The following is a 17,313-nucleotide window of genomic DNA, read 5'->3' as shown; positions in this document are numbered from 1 at the left end:
TAACTTCTCACATTGGTGTGCAGCGGATGGGATTAGAGCTTGCCTTTGTTTTACCAAATAATCTTGTAATATCATTTGAAAAATCCCATCAAGGTACCTGTAGGTACATATGAATCAAGTCTTATAATACATAAGTTCTACTGAAGTTGTAGGTGGTAAGGGCTTAGCACACCCTGAGTACAACTCCTAGAGAGGTTCTAGTAGGAAAACAAATAGTGTAGGTAGGTGCACACACCACACCTCACTAGTCATGTCTTTAAGGGTAGGAGGTAGTACCTCTCTACCAGATGTCAGCCATGTGCAGACAACTAAGTATGAGACCTTTCGTTTCCAAGATTTGAGAAGCTTATGTGTGGTCAGAAAGTTAAGACAAGGACAGAGACCAACCACCCAGCACCTAGTAAATCATTCAGTGGCAGATGACCTAGAAAAGGCATCAAACCCAGATGCACAGGATAGCATGGAGGGGGGCCAACCATCCACAGAAGAGGACCCTACTGGGCCAGACCCACTGGATTCTGAAGAAGAGGAGGTTGCAGACCAGGATGAGGATAATGATCTAACCTGGGAAACACAGGACTATCTGGAGGAGGAGATGGCCTAGTAGGGCCTCCCTCCAGACCTCCAAGTAGGCCTAATGGTGGGAACAGAAGACGCAGATCACACTCCAGTGAATCTGAACATTCTGACTCATCAGTAGGGTCCAATGCCTCAGCTCTAAAGGAGGATGACTTCCCCTCAGAGAAGAGAGCATAAAGCAAGGATGAAGGAAGCCAAGCTTAGGATCAAGAGGCAAGAAATTGCCCTTGCAAAAGAGACCCTGGCTCTTGAAAGAGAGAAGAAATTGTGTGGGCTAGAGCCCACTGGTGGCAGCAATATCCCTAGTGGTAGGGGTAGGTCTTATGACCATAGAAACCTGAACAAAATTGTCCCACCCTATCAGATAGGGGATGACATCCATATGTGGATAACTGCTTTGGAGAGGGCCTGCAAAGTACAGCAGGTACCCCAAAGTCAGTGGGCATCCATTTTGTGGCTCTCCTTTGCAGACAAAGGCAGAGACCAACTCCTCACAGTTAATGAAGATGTTGCTGACAACTACTATGTCCTGAAGAGTGCATTAATAGATGGGTTTGGCCTAACCACTGAGCAGTACAGGTTGCTGTTCAGAAACACCCAGAAAGCACAGACTCAGGACTGGACTGACTTCGTAGATTGTGCTACTAAGGCTCTGGAAGGCTGATTACTGGGCAGTAAAGTAAGTGACTACACAGAATTGTATAACCTTATAATGAGAGAACAGATTCTTAATAATTGTCAGAACCAGTTATTGTATCAGCATTTGGTTGACTCTGATTTGACCTCTATCCAAGAATTGGGTAAGAAGGCAGACAAATGGGTCAGAACCAGTGTGAAGCCGAAGGTACAGAACCCTGGTGGTGATCAGAAGAAGCAAGACCAAAAGGGTGGGGAGAAAGCAAAAGACCAGAAGTCTTCTCAAGGTCCCCAGAAAGCTTCTAATGGTGGGGGTTCCCAACAATCCAAAAAGAAAGAAGGTCCTAAGAAACCATGGTGCAAAGTTTGTAAAGTAAATTCTCACTGGACCAGTGAATGCACCAAGAAGGAGACAGCTCTAGCCACCATTGCCCCTAAGGCAACTGTTCCCCCTAGTTCAGCTCCAAGTGGTAGTTCTCAACAGAAGGGTGTGGTAGGGTTAACCATGGGAACTGAGATGGATTCTGGCCTAGTCAGAATGCCAACTCAAGCTGTTTTGATCTGTAATGGGGACATTGCCATGTCCTCTACTGTGAGTCCCAATAACTTGGGCAAGTACAGACAAACTCCTTTAATCAATAATAAAATGGCTCCGGCCTACAGGGACACATGTGCTAGTGTCACAATGGTGACACCCAGCTTTGTGGACCCTGGACAGATCATACTAGGTGAAAATGACCTAGTGACCAATGCTAGCAATGTCACTACCACACACAGTATGGCAGTTGTTAATTTCTCCTGGGGAGGGGTAACTGGCTTAAAGAAGTTTGTTGTTAGCTCAGACCTCCCTGTACAATGTTTGATTGGCAATGACCTAGAGGTTTCAGTCTTGACTGAAGTGGAGTATAGGACACATGCAAAAATGTTAAGCATCTCAGCACATGTGCCTGCTGTGACTAGGTCACAGGTTAAAAATTGCAACACTGAACAGGCACTGGATTCTGGAATAATGGACCAGTTGCCTACCAGGACAAGGAGCAGTAGGGTTAAGGCTTTGCCTTCCCCCTTGCCTCAGGATGAGGATCAGCCTTCTGAGGAAGCTGATTGTGAGCCTGAAGAAGGAACTGTCCTAGAAGAGCTTGAACCTGATCAGGTTGAGTTTCTTGGAACAGGGGGACCTTCCAGGGCAGATCTGAAGCAGACGCAGTTGCACTGCCCTTCTCTTGAACCCCTCAGACAGCTAGCAGCTGCTGAGGCTGCAGGGAATGCTAGTGGAACCCATAATGTGTATTGGGATGAAGAGCTCCTGTATTCAGAGGGTAAAGACCCCAAGCCGGGAGCTTCCAGGAGGTTGGTCATACCTTTGGCATTCAGGGGCTTCCTTTTAACACTAGCCCATGATATTCCCCTTGCAGGAAATCTTGGCCAGAACAAGACTTGGGACAGACTTGTCCCTCACTTTCACTGGCCTCACATGTCAGAAGACACCAAGCAGTTTTGTCGCTCCTGTGTCACCTGCCAAGCCAGTGGCAAATCAGGTGGCACTACAAAAGCCCCCTTATACCACTACCTGTGGTGGGGTTTCCCTTTGAACGTGTAGGGATTGACATTGTTGGACCAATGGATCCCAAAACAGCATCTGGGCACAGGTTTATTCTGGTGGTAGTGGATCATGCCACCAGATACCCAGAAGCTATTCCACTTAGGACCACAACAGCACCTGTTGTGGCAAGAGCCCTTTTGTGGGTTTTCTCAAGAGTGGTCTTCCCTAAGGTGGTTGTATCAGACAGATGTGCAAACGTTGTCTAGTTACCTGACTGCAAATGTGGAAGGAGTGTGGATTGAACTATAAGTTCACCACACCCTATCACCCACAATGCAATGGTCTGGTTGAAAGATTCAACAAGACCTTAAAGGGCATGTTCAAGGGTCTCCCTGAAAAGCTCAGGCTGAGTTTGGACATCATACTGCCCTGCCTTTTGTTTGTTTATAGAGAAGTCGCACAGAAGGGGGTTGGATACAGCCCTTTTGAACTTTTGTTTGGACATCCTGTAAGAGGACCCCTTTGTCTGGTGAAGGAAGGATGGGAGTTCCCTCTCAAACTTCCCAAACAAGACATTGTGGACTATGTACTTAGTCTCCGCTCCAGGATGGCTGAGTATATGAAAAAACATCCAAAAACCTTGAGGCTAGCCAGGAATTGCAAAAGGCCTGGCATGATCAAAAGGCTGTGCTGACTGCTTACCAGCCAGGACAGAGAGTGTGGGTGTTGGAGCCAGTGGCCCCAGCAGCTCTCCAAGACAAGTGGAGTGGACCCCACACTATTGTTGAACAGAAAGGAGAAGTCACCTATTTGGTTGACCTTGGAACTTATAGGAGCCCCCACAGGGTGCTTCATGTCAACAGACTGAAACCATATGTTGACAGGGCAGACATGGGCTTGCTCATGGCTACTGTTGAAGGACAGGAGGAAGAGAGTGACCCTCTCCCAGACCTGCTCTCTCAGAACCCTGATGATGGTTCAGTTGATGGTTTAGCCTTGGCAGGCAGCCTCACTGACCAACAGCAGAATGACTGCAGACAAGTTCTCCAAACCTACAGACATATGTTTTCACTGACTCCAAGTCAGACTACCTGGTGCACTCATGAAGTGGACACTGGGGACGGTCTGCCTGTTAAAAGTAAGATTTACAGGCAACTTGACCATGTCAGGGACTGCATCAGGACAGAGGTCCAAAAGATGTTGGAATTGAGTCATTGAGCCCTCCGAGAGCCCTTGGGCCAGTCCAGTAGTCCTTGTGCCTAAACCTCACACCCAAGATGGTAAAAGAGAGATGAGGTTTTGCGTGGATTACAGAGGTCTCAATTCTGTCAATAGGACAGATGCCCATCCAATACCCAGAGAGAAACACAAGGGGAGCTAGGCCCAAAAGGACAAGTGGAGAGGCTGGGCCTTAGTATATGAACACATCAAAAGATGCCCCACCACCTACATTTACATCCACATTTATGGAAAGTTGAACACGCTGAATGTCGTTATCAACTGGGTATTTTTATTTATACCAAAAGAATTTTTTAGTTTGAACTCTGTTTGTCAGAAACAAAACATTATAAACAGACAAAGACATATGTACATTGTGAATTTCAACCAAGGTCTATTAACTTTTCTACACAACAAAATGTCACAAACTGAATATCATCAATCCAATACCCAGGGCAGATGAGCTCATTGACAGATTGGCATCTGCCAAGTTTTTGAGCACATTTGACCTGACAGCTGGCTACTGGCAGATCAGACTAGCTGAAGATGCAAAGCCAAATACAGCATTTTCAACCCCTGGTGGACATTATCAGTTTGTGGTAATGCCCTTAGGTCTGAAAAATGCAACTGCCACATTTCAAAGGTTGGCAAACCAAGTCCTCTCAGGCCTGGGTGACTACTGTGCAGCTTATCTAGATGACATTGCTGTCTTTAGCTCCACCTGGCAAGATCACCTGATCCACCTGAAAAATGTTTTGGAGGCGCTGCAAAAGGCAGGCTTAACTATCAAGGCTACCAAGTGCCAGATAGGGTAGAGTCAGGTTGTATACCTGGGCCACCTTGTAGGTGGAGGCCAGGTTCAACCATTGCAGAGCAAAATCCAGACCATAATGGACTGGACTGCTCCAACCACCCAGACTCAGGTCAGAGCTTTCTTGGGGCTGACTGGGTATTACAGGAAATTTGTCAAGGGGTATGGTTCCATTGTGACACCCCTTAATGACTTAACTTCTGAGAAAATGCCTAGGAAAGTTCAGTGGACAGTCAGCTGTCAAAAGGCATTTGATGACCTGAAGCAGGCCATGTGCACTTCACCAATTCTTCAAAGTCCAGACTACTCCAAAGAATTCATTGTTCAAACTGATGCTTCTGAGTTGGGGGTAGGGGCTGTGCTGTCACAATTGAATAAAGATGGTCAAGACCAGCCAGTAGCTTTTATTAGAAGGCTGACCCCTAGAGAGAAACGTTGGTCGGCTATTGAGAGGGAGGCCTTTGCTGTGGTTTGGGCACTGAAGAAGCTGAGGCCATACTTGTTTGGTACTCACTTCAAGGTTCAGACAGACCATAAGCCCCTCTTGTGGCTAAAACAGATGAAGGGTGAAAATCCCAAACAACTCAGGTGGTCCATTTCCCTACATGACCTGGGAGTAACCATGCCAGTGCAGATGGACTCTTCAGATATTTCCACTTAGCACATGAAGACTCAACTGGTCAAGGTTAGTTTAATGTCCCTGTGTTTGGGGTGGGGGGTTGTGTAGAAGAGTGGGGTCTGCTTCCTATGGTTACCCCCACTTTTTGCTGTGATTTTCTGTTTTTTCGATTTTAGTATGGCTGTGGCCCTGCTAATCAGGCCCACAGCCTAACTGTTCTCTCTCTAAATTGATACCATGTACTTTAGGTACATACCACATTTGGTACTGGGTCACCCTTGTGAGCCCCTGTATAGTGTACCCTAAGTACTCAGGGCATAGGTGCACCCTAGGCCTACCAGGGGCTGCAGCATGTATTGTGCCACCCCTGGTTTGCCTTCCAAACTATATACTAACCAACTATAAAAGAGAAGCCACCAAATGTCTAACTACACGCCATATTGATATCACATGGCTGCGTGCAGCATCCGAATCCCACTTAATGGGACTGCCATAAGATGTGTATTAACTACCAAATGTGCACTTTCAATCTTACAAGCCTAACCTGGCGCTATATCACTGCTGCCACCCTTTCCAATCATATAAAACATATAGTATTTAATCACTCGCGTTAAATAACCCAATGGGCTTGTACATACAGCATTCGAATTCCACCCATTGGAATTGCCCAATTATGCATATTAGCTATTTAATGTCCACTTGTCTCTGGCGCTCCCTTACAGCTTTCTAAACAGCACCGATTTGTTTGGAGCTCGCTAAAGAACTTATATCCTATTTGTGCCTGCATTTGGAAGCATCACTGACGCTTAGCAGCAGGGTCTGCAGCACTACCACATGCGCGGGGCCTGAGGCACTTGGTCTCGCACTTCCGCACATGTGTTTTCTGGCCACCATAGCGACCGACACAGAGACGTGTATTCGCGCATGCGAGAGGCTTGAGACACTCTGTCCCACCTCTCGCGCATGCGCTCTGTACACCCACTTCAGGAAACACTACCAGCACCAGGTGTATCCTCCCAAACGTTCCGGAATGACCATACTTGGGCATATTTCCTTTCCGTTTCCAATCTATTACCTTAATTACTTCGGATACGGCCAATCAGTATGAGTATATATAACGCCGACCCAATGCCCTCCTCACTTACCTCGGAGCCTCGTTGTGGGAAGTCGGACGGAGGAAATCCCTTGTAACAGTGAGTAAAGACCTGGTGGCTGCAACATTGAATATCTGCAAGTAAGTGGTATGTAAGCTTTGCTTCAGGACTGAACCGTACTTTTGCAGGGTGCTAATAAGCATTACAGATCCTAATCGTTCGGAGACTCATGATGCAAACCTAACTTTGGCAGCAAGTATGGATTAAATACAACTTGTTTTTTCCCCGTTTGCTCAAAAAACAACTACTGACTCCTAAAAACTCCCCAGGTTACAGTACTAAAGCGTGTGTTTTATGTCTCAATGTTATGTGTGTTTTGTCTTCGTTCTTCTTTTTTACAGGGAGCACCATCACGAATAGAATGACATTATTTGTCTAGTTGCCGCTGCCCTCACAATTTTTCTAGGTCACTGAACCTACTTGATTGGATTTATATTGTCAATCTTCCAATCTATTATTCCCCTCTTTATGCTTTTGTTTCAGGTTCTCAATTGCAGAAATCTACAAGCAAAGATACTTAGGCACATACTAGCCTCTGACTTTCGTATTTTCACTTTTCTGTAAATTAACAGTTTTTTAAACTAACGTGAGTAAGGTGGGGATTTGTGTACCCCGTCCTGAAGAAGGAGCTCTGCTCCGAAACATGTTGACACACACTAGAGGTAACGTATATTAATTTACAAATTACCTCGCCTATCACCCCTTTTAACAGTACCAGCACGGGGAAGCATTAAAGTTTTTTGTTATATCCCACGTGCCAGGTCCTTTTTAAAACCTCACATTATCCACTTAAAACCCCACCACTCACTAACACAGACATCACCCCACATAGCCAATAAGAAGTGCTCCCACGTAATCGTAGGTTAGTAGCACGCCGCATCCCGTAGTGGGGTGCGAAGACCCCAATGATGAAGCATGACACCAAGGGTCCTTTTGGTGTGTGAGGGCTATTTAAAAAACACTGTGTGCTCCCCACCACTGTAGGTATCACCCTCACACCTTATGTGGATTCCATTTGTTTAAATATAATTGTATAGGGAGAACAAATCCACTTTCTCTCTCTGTGCTCTTTTGTTATAATTGTTATTCAGACAGCGCACAGCTGTGGGACTTCTATGAGTATACACAAACATACACACGTAACACACGCTTAGAAAAACTAAACAGAAATACACGACCCTGCCTTGCAATGGAAGATGAAAACGACTCACTTTTGGAGAGGATGAAATTGACAGAATCCTGACAGCCATAAATGCATTTGAGGGTTTGAGCAACACCGATCCAGGTCCAAGTGTAGCAGATTGGGACGAGATGACCAACCTCAGGAGACCACAAATTAAAGCAACACTCCATGGCTTGTTAATGACGGAGTATCTCCTGGGAAAAATAGCACCTCAGGGGCTCATTGTCAAAAATGAGCCTTTCATCTTTCAGAATGATATGCAGTTCAAAAAAGATTGGTCACTAATATCGTGGCAATGCACGAGGGACTGGCTGGTCCTTATCATAAAACTGCCACCAGGATTGCTCAAGAATTAAAAATTGATATCCAGAAATTGGAGGTGCAGCTGAAATCATATCAATCACACAGCGTCCTCAAAAAACGGTTAGAGGAGCTTAACCAACAAATGACAGAGTTTGAATTCACTCTCAAGCAGAGTAAATTCAGCAAACTCAAAAAAGATAAAGATTGTTTTTCACATGAGAGGGCTTACCCCTATATAAAAGAGGGCTACCTCTCGAAAGTCACAATGAGCGAACAAGATAGTGACACCTCGGATAGCAGTTCCAACGGGTCCAACTTGAGCGGACACCAACAGCAAAGTTGCCACAGAAGGGGGCAGAGACAACAGAAACAATTCTACCCTAGACAAAGAGGATGGAGAGGTTACCAAGGCCCACCCCTTTATCAGCCTTACCAAGGCCAACCACCATATCAACAATACCACTATGGCCCCCCACCAACAGGACTGCATTATCAGCAATGGATCCCTGAATTTGACAGAGGTTTCTATGGACCACAAATTTTTTTCTAGGATTGTGCTAAGGACCACAAAGTGGCAGGAACAAGAGGGGGAATAATGTTATTTGGCAGGAAGAGGATCAAGAAGACCCTCGAGTAGCAACCAGGAGCATGACGGGTGCTCTCCAGAATCAGCCGTCGAGCAGCAGGAGGGGGACCTAGTGGTCAACATAACACAGTGGGCCCTAACTGATATACAAAAGACAGTCCTTAATAAGGGCTTAGGTTTTGTACCAACGAACAAACTGGACAACTTCAAGCTGCATGCAGAAATACAGGAATTTGTGAGAAAAATAAAACTCCATGCCTTCTTCCGTAATAAAGATGACACCACTGCCAAGACAGATACAGGGTTAAAACCAAAATCAACCTTTTACCCCACCAGATGCAGGTCTGCCAGTGGAGGTACTGGCCTTTGAAAAAGCGATCATGACAAACCTGAAAAAACTAAACACAAATACTAGAGTCTTCCACAACACCAGCAATTTGGAAAAGGAAGCAATTAAACAACTTGCAGGTAACAAAGATATCATTATAAAACCTGCAGACAAAGGTGGGGCGATTGTGGTGCAAACAGCAACTGCCTATGATCATGAATACCTCAGGCTCCTATCAGATAGGAGGAACTACACTGTCCTGGAGAAAGACCCCTCAGAGTCAATACGTTCAAGCATATTGGGTATGGTGGAAAAGGCCCTGGCTCACGATTGGCTGTCCAAAAAAGAGGCAGATTTCCTAATCCAGACGGCACCAAAAATCCCCTACTTCTACACCATACCTAAAATACATAAAAGCCTAGATACACTGCCTGGTTGACCTATCGTCTCAGGCATCGGTTCAATTCTTGAACCCCTATCCCGCTTTGCAGACACTTTCCTGCGTCCCCTTGTACAAGCTACCAACACATATCTGAAAGACACCAAGGCGGTCCTCTAGTTGCTGCAGGACTTGCCTTTTGACCCCACAACTCAGTTGTTACTGAGCTTGGACGTAGAAAGCCTATACACAAGCTTACCCCATGACAAAACTTTTTCCATCATTGAAGAAGTTCTATTTTCCACTCGTTGGAAATATCAAACTCCCGGGAATGTTGTCCTTGAGTGTATCTCCACTGCACTAACAAAAAACATTTTTGAATTTAACAATACACTATACTTACAGAGCCACGGTACCAGCATGGGGAGCACCTTTGCTCCAAGCCTGGCCGGCCTGTACGTCCACCACCTAGAGACACAAAGAATCCTCCACACAGACAAACCCTTCAGGAGTAACATACAAGTTTGGAAGCGCTATAGAGATGACATTTTTGTCATCTGGCGAGGCGACTCACAATCTGTGACCCGATTTATGGCGTGGCTCAACAATCAAAATGCTTTTCTAAAGTTCACACACTCTGTCTCAAAGGAAATGCTGGTATTTCTGGACCTGAATATCTACCCGAAAACTGGGTTGCTCAAAACAACCACTAACTTCAAGCCCACCGCCAGGAACTGTCTCCTACGATATGACAGTTTCCATCCAAGACACCTCCGGGAGAATATCCCGTATGACCAATTCCTACGCCTTAGGAGGAATTGTACTGACGTAGGGGAATTCAAAACACAGGCGGCCGATCTAAAAAAGAAACTTGAACAGAGACAACACCCTGCCCCGGTGATTAAAATAGCCATGAAGAGAGCCCGCAACAATAATAGAGAGGCCCTCCTCGAAGACAAAGTACCTAAAGAGGTCAACCAGAAAAGACCAGCCTGTGTGACAACTTACAGCACGCACTCCAAGAAGTATCCAAAATCGTCAACAGGCATTGGCGTACGCTGGTGTGTGGTGATCTGGACTATGAAAAACCCCTATTTGCACACAGGAGAGGTAAGAATCTTAAAAGAATACCTAAAAAACAAATTCATCCCCTACGTTCCTACACGCTCCCTCAGGTCCAGTGACCAGGATTTGCTAAGTGTCCCTCGAACTAAGAAGGCTAGACACGGTGGTAAGGCACTGTCTGTGGCTGGACCCTCTCTTTGGAACAGTCTCCCTAGAGCCCTCAGACAATGTTCAGAACACCTACAATTTAGGAAACAACTTAAAACCCATCTGTTCCAACTCTAATCATCCAATCTAGTTAAACTTCTATACATCTTACCGTTGTGGCTGCCAAAGCGCAGAGATACTCCTCCGGGAGTTGAATCAAGCGCTATACAAACCCGCATATAAAATAAATAAATAAAGATATCCTAGTCCACACCTACCCTCAGGTGAAATATGGAGGCCAACCTACGCTACATGGGATACAGGGGCACCACCCATGTGGCAATTGCGGTAGCTGTCACCTGACTAAAAAAAGTAGGCAACTGCTTTTCAGGAATGGTACGTCATGGGATCAACGAAAATTCACGAACTGTAATAGCAAGAACGTCATATATATGATAGTATGCCCATGTGGTCTTGAATATATTGGGATGACCACAAGACCAGTCAAAACCAGGATAAATGAGCACAAGAGCAATGTAAGGTGCAAAAAAAGCACAACGAAAATGGCTACACACTATCTGAACGAAATGCACTCTGTGAATGACCTGAACTGGACCATAATCAAACAGTTGCCCTCAGAAATAGGTCTTTTTGAGAAAGAGCAACGATGGGTGTTCCATCTGGGCACCCATTTGATGGGTCTCAATGATGACATTCCGTGGGGCCAACTTAGATAACCAACTGTAAAAGAGAAGCCACCAAATGTCTAACTACACGTCTTATTGATATCACATGGTGCCTGCAGCATCCGAATCCCACTTAATGGGACAGCCATAAGATGTGTATCAACTACTAAATGTGCACTTACAATCTTACAACCCTAACCTGGCGCTCTATCACTGCTGCCACCCTTTCCAATCATATAAAACATACTGTATTTAATCACTCGCGTTAAATAACCTCATGGGCTTGTACATACAGCATTCAAATTCCACCCATTGGATTTGCCCGATTATGCATATCAGCTATTTAATGTTCACTTGTCTCTGGCGCTCCCTTACAGCTTTCTAAACAGCACCGATTTGTTTGGAGCTCGCTAAAGAACTTATATCCTATTTGTGCCTGCATTTCAGAGCAGCACTGACACTTAGCAGCAGGGTGTTCACTGGCACATGCGCGGGGCCTGAGACAGTTGGTCTCGCACTTCCGCGCCTGTGTTTTCTGCCCACCAAAGCGACCGACACTGAGACGTGTATTTGCGCATGCGAGAGGCTTGAGACACTCTGTCCCGCCTCTCGCGAATGCGCTCTGTACACCCACTTCAGGAAACACTACCAGCACCAGGTGTATCCTCCCGAACGGTCCGGAATGACCGTACTTGGGCATATTTCCTTTCCGTTTCCAATCTACTACCTTAATTACCTCGGATACGGCCAATCAGTATGAGTATATATAGCGCCGACCCAATGCCCTCCTTACTTACCTCAGAGCCACGTTGTGAGAAGTTGGACGGAGGAAATCCCTTGTAACAGTGAGTAACGACCTGGTGGCTGCAACATTGAATATCTGCAAGTAAGTGGTATTTAAGCTTTGCTTCAGGACTGAACCTTACTTTTGCAGGGTGCTAATAAGCACTACAGATCCCCAGCGTTCGGAGGCTCATGATGCAAACCTAACTTTGGCAGCAAGTATGAATTAAATACAACTTGTTTTTTTCCCGTTTGCTCAAAAAACAACTACTGACTCCTAAAAACTCCACAGGTTACAGTACTAGAGCGTGTGTTTTATTTCTTAATGTTATGTGTGTTTTGTCCTCGTGCTTCTTTTTTACAGGGAGCACCATCACAAATAGAGTGACATTATTTGTCTAGTTGCCGCTGCCCTCACAATTTTTCTAGGTCACTGAACCTACATGATTGGATTTATATTGTCAATCTTCCAATCTATTATTCCCCTCCTTATGCTTTTGTTTCAGTTCTCAATTGCAGAAATATACAAGCAAAGATACCTAAGCATGTACTTACCTCTGACTTTCGTAATTTCACTTTTCTGTAAATTACCAGATTTTTAAACTAACGTGAGTAAGGTGCGGATTTGTGTACCCAGTCCTGAAGAAGGAGCTCTGCTCCGAAACATGTTGACACACACTAGAGGTAACGTATATTAATTTACAAATTTCCTCGCCTATCACCCCTTTTAACAGTACCATCACGGGGAAGAATTAAAGTTTTTTGTTATATCCCACGTGCCAGGTCCTTTTTAAAACCTCACTTTATCCACTTAAAACCCCACCACTCACTAACACTGACATCACCCCACATGCATCACACATAGCCAATAAGAAGTGCTCTCGCGTAATCGTAGCGTAGTAGCACGCCACATCCCGTAGAGGGGTGCGAAGACCCCAATGATGAAGCATGACACCAAGGGTCCTTTTGGTGTGTGAGAGGTATTTGAAAAAACACTGTGTGCTCCCCACCACTGTAGGGATCAGCCTGACACCTTATGTGGATTCCATTTGTTTAAATATAATTGTATAGGGAGAAGGAATCCACTTTCTCTCTCTGTCCTCTTTTGTTATAATTGTTATTCAGACAGCACACAGCTGTGGGACTTCTATGAATATACACAAACATACACACGTAACACACACTTAGAAAAACTAAACAGAAATACACGACCCTGCCTTGCAATGAAAGATGAAAACTGCCTCACTTTTGGAGAGGATGAAATTGATAGAATCCTGGCAGCCATTAATGCATTTGAGGTTTTGAGCAACACCGATCCAGGTCCAAGTGTAGCAGATTGGTACGAGATGACCAACCTCAGGAGAACACAAATTAAGTCAGCACTCCATGGCTTGTTAATGACGGAGTATCTCCGGGGAAAAATAGCACCTCAGGGGCTCACTGTCAAAAATGAGCCTTTCATCTTTCAGAATGATATGCAGTTCAAAAAAGATTGGTCACTAATATCAAAACATGTCGTGTAAGGTGTCAAACACTTTTGAATACTACCCCCCTGCCAGTCCTGGCGGTGGGGTAGCATTCCACCCTTCTAGAAGGAGAAGGCATGTAGTTACTGGTGCACCCGGTCAAAGTTAAACAGAGCCTCAGCATCACAAAATGGATGCTGCTGCCACAGACACAAGTCTGCCCTCCTGCTGCTTGACGAAACTCCTGCAGGGGAGGCCTGGACAATAGGTTTCCTGCCCAGGGAGGTGCTAGCACCTCCCCAGACAGGACTTTAGTGTATTTGGGCAGGGAGGGCTGCATTCATTAAATGCTTTCCAGACACTGCCTGGGGCACACAAGGTGCTCCATGCATTTCCCAGTTCAAACCGGTTGCTGGGGCGCGCTGCCCCCCCAGCTCTGGCGTGAAACTGGACAAAGGGGAAGGGGTGTAACCACCCCCTCCCCAGGCCCACCCATAGGAGGGACCTTAGACATAGTCCAGCCCCTAAACTTAGTATAAGTATAGGATCCCAGTCCCTAGGACTTTAGATTACCCTGGACGAAACTTTGAAACATAGATCCTGGACCTTCGACATTCCATTTTGACTGGAAGACGGAAGACATCTCCCTTGTGGTCAAGGTGTGACCACTCTGTGCAAACAGGCACCATCAGCAACTTTACCGGTCTGCATTGTCAAGGCTCCCGCCGGATCTGAAAGACTCTGCGACACAGGACAAGGACTTCCAGACATCTCTGACGCTGCTCGGCGATCCCAGCAAAGCTGAGACCCGTGGCGGACATGAGGGACTGGGACCGGAACTCCTGGACATCCTGCATTTTGCTAACTGCATCGACTCCTGAGGTAACTCGCAGTTGTGCATTGGGGTACGAGAAGCCCCAGACCCGAGCACCATTTGCACTGAAGCTCAAGCCTCCACACTCCACGAGTGTCCCGTGGGGCCCGCTCCTGCATTTCAGCTCGACTCGTCTTCCTGGCTCCTAGTCTGTTGGCTAGTGAGCCCTCTGAAGAATTACTTTTGAATCTAACTTGCTTTCCTGTTTGCTCCAGGCTTGCTTCAGCTTCCCTACAAAGGAGAAGCACCCCAGACCTTGCTGGTCTGCACCGAAGCCCATCTCGACCTCTTGCGTGGATTGCGTTTGCTGAGGCTTGTTGGGTCAAATCCGGATACCGACACCGCAGTCAACTAGATCCTTTTTGGGACAGCTCAAATCCAGCTCTTGGTCGTCGTCGACGCCTCCTGGTCCTCGTGGCTGAAGAGACAAGCTACACCTTTTCACCTGAAATCAACCGACATCACCTGGTTCCTTCCTGGTCACTGGCAAGTGACCCAAACTCTCTCCCTTCTGCTTTCAGGTTCTTCAGATCTTCGATCAACCCTTGGATCCACCCAGACACTTTACCTCTGGTTGCCTGCAGCACTTCTTTGCAGATCTCCATTGAAATCGACGACGAAACCCGACACCAAAAGACACCTATGCACCCAGCTTCCGTGGGTGAGGTAACACGAGAACTCTTTGTAACTTGTTCTCTTCCCATTGAAAGTCAATGGTAACTCGCGGCTGTGTTTAGACACTGCACGCTTCTCCCGTGGGCCTCCTACTTCCTAACCTTTGGTTGTTTAGAGTAGCCCCAGTGATGCCCCAGGCCTGCTTTCTATTTCAGACGTGGTTCTTATACCACTATTTTAGTATATGGTTTGTGAGACCCCGAGAGCAAAACGTATACTTTGCAACTTATCGTATGCCAATTAAGATTCTTGTATTGTACTTTTACCTCTGACCTCATAATGAGTGCAGAGGGGTTGTGTTTAGAATAAATACATATATATATTTGATATATACCTTGTGTGGTGTAATTTCATTTGGTATTCAAGGGATTATAAATGGTAAAACAACTGGCTTAATGCGCTCTCTGAAGTCTTAGCCTGATGACTGCTGGTCCTTGCTGCCATTAGGATAGCTTTCTATAAGGTTGACTTTACAACCACCATCAATAAGGTCGATTAGACTCGTGCAAGGTGCCCACTAGAACTAGTCGACATCATATGCCAGGCTAACTTCTCACATTGGTGTGCAGCGGATGGGATAAGAGCTTGCCTTTGTTTTACCAAATAATCTTGTAATATCATTTGAAAAATCACATCAAGGTACCTGTAGGTACATATGAATCAAGTCTTATAATACATAAGTTCTACTGAACTTAGCAGTTGTAGGTGGTAAGGGCTTAGCGCACCCTGACTACAACTCCTAGAGAGGTTCTAGTAGGAAAGCAAATAGTGTAGGTAGGTGCACACACCAGTAACAAAGAATGTTATATTTTTTTTTTACATCTCACTGGAGCTTTAGATATCCCATCATCACCTTATGTCTCACTCTTATGCAATATTTTTGTGGGTGAAAATGTATAAATGCATTCTTTCTTTGCTTATGGATGAACCACCTCATTCTGACAGTGTGCGTCTTCTTGGACACCAGACTCCTGTTCTTTATGCCCTTCTCAGTCTGTTGCATGACAGCTAATGGCCTCCGAGTTCTGTAATCAAAACTGCTATTGATGTTTGCACTTTGCATACAAGTTCTTTCTTCCTATACAAAGGGTTTAAGGATATTCTCAAAGAAGTAATTTTAGAAAGATTGTCATATTAGGTAACTGGATTCTATAAATAAAAGTGAATGGTGGCTCGGCCAGTTCAACGGTGCATTCACTTGCTCCATTGACCTAGTCTAATTTTCTTGGACTAGGCTGTCTGATTTGGAGGTTATTAATTATACCTAGATATCTCAAACGTTGCTTGAAAGAGGAGCACTAATCATCACCATTCTGTACCATCCGCTCAGATTTTATTTCAATCAATTTGTAATTGATATTTTACTTAATTTAGAGATCGTTTCCTGTAGGCAGGGAATGTCTAACTCTGGCCGTGATATGAGTTTTGCAAAATAGCAGTGCATAATGCCAAATGTTTTTAAATATCTTCATACTTAAAATAATTGATCATTTACTTCTGCTGCAGCCTACTAGCTCAAGTGTTAGTATATTGTGGAGTGGTGTGTGTGAGAAGTTGGCCCGATATGCAACGTTCGCTATTCTAGCGACCGCTATGTATCGTTCCAACGACCCTTATGGTGTTTGGTTGTAAGTCAACCTATAGACCAGCTATCCTAGTAGCGTGGATACGAGCAGTCTAAGGCTAAAGACTCGAGAGGGCGCGTTAAGCCAGCTGTTTACCACACATGTACCCCTTGAACACCCAGTGAAAGGACACCACACAAGTGTTATGAAAATAAACAGTATATTTATTAAGAATCACAACAGCCCTGTACTCTTTATGAGGACAGGGTACTAAGCACAAACCAAATCTCTTTAGCAAATACTTCAAGTGCACAATTAAAACAAGTGTCCGAGGACACGGAAAGTTTAAGGTCTCGGGTGGACCCGATAAGGCAAGTCGGAAGCGAGGGACTCGGGACCCTAGAGTAAAGAGGCTATGCAGGCACCGAAATGCCGAGTTACCTAGCCACGAGGGCTGCGGCTGCACAAGTCTTACAGGCGTCGGGGTCTTCGCTGACGAGCCAGGAGCCGGAAGAAAAGGAGTTGCTGGCCGGCGACCAGTGTTGAATAGTTCGTAGAGATCCAAGCCTGGATCAGAGATTGATGATACCTGAAAGCAGAGGGGACCAAGTTCGTACTACTAGCCAGTAGTCAGAGGGTACCAGGAAGGCACCGGTTGGCCGTCACCTCGACCAGGTGAGTGGGCGACGCTAGGCTCTGCAGTCTCACGGACC

At 45.6% G+C, this 17,313-nt stretch overlaps 1 protein-coding gene across 1 annotated transcript in view; it reads left to right on the top strand.

Annotated features, from left to right (window-relative positions):
* LOC147748871 (uncharacterized) overlaps nt 1-17,313 on the top strand; it is a 1,009,512-nt gene that overhangs the window by 725,850 nt on the left and 266,349 nt on the right. The gene's annotated exons all lie outside the window — the stretch shown is intronic.

Source organism: Lissotriton vulgaris, chromosome 1_1 (assembly GCF_964263255.1).
Source record: "Lissotriton vulgaris chromosome 1_1, aLisVul1.2, whole genome shotgun sequence".
NCBI lineage: Eukaryota > Metazoa > Chordata > Amphibia > Caudata > Salamandridae > Lissotriton > Lissotriton vulgaris.
The sequence above is the reverse complement of the archived record's forward strand: the minus strand, read 5'-3'. Positions and strand labels throughout refer to the sequence as shown.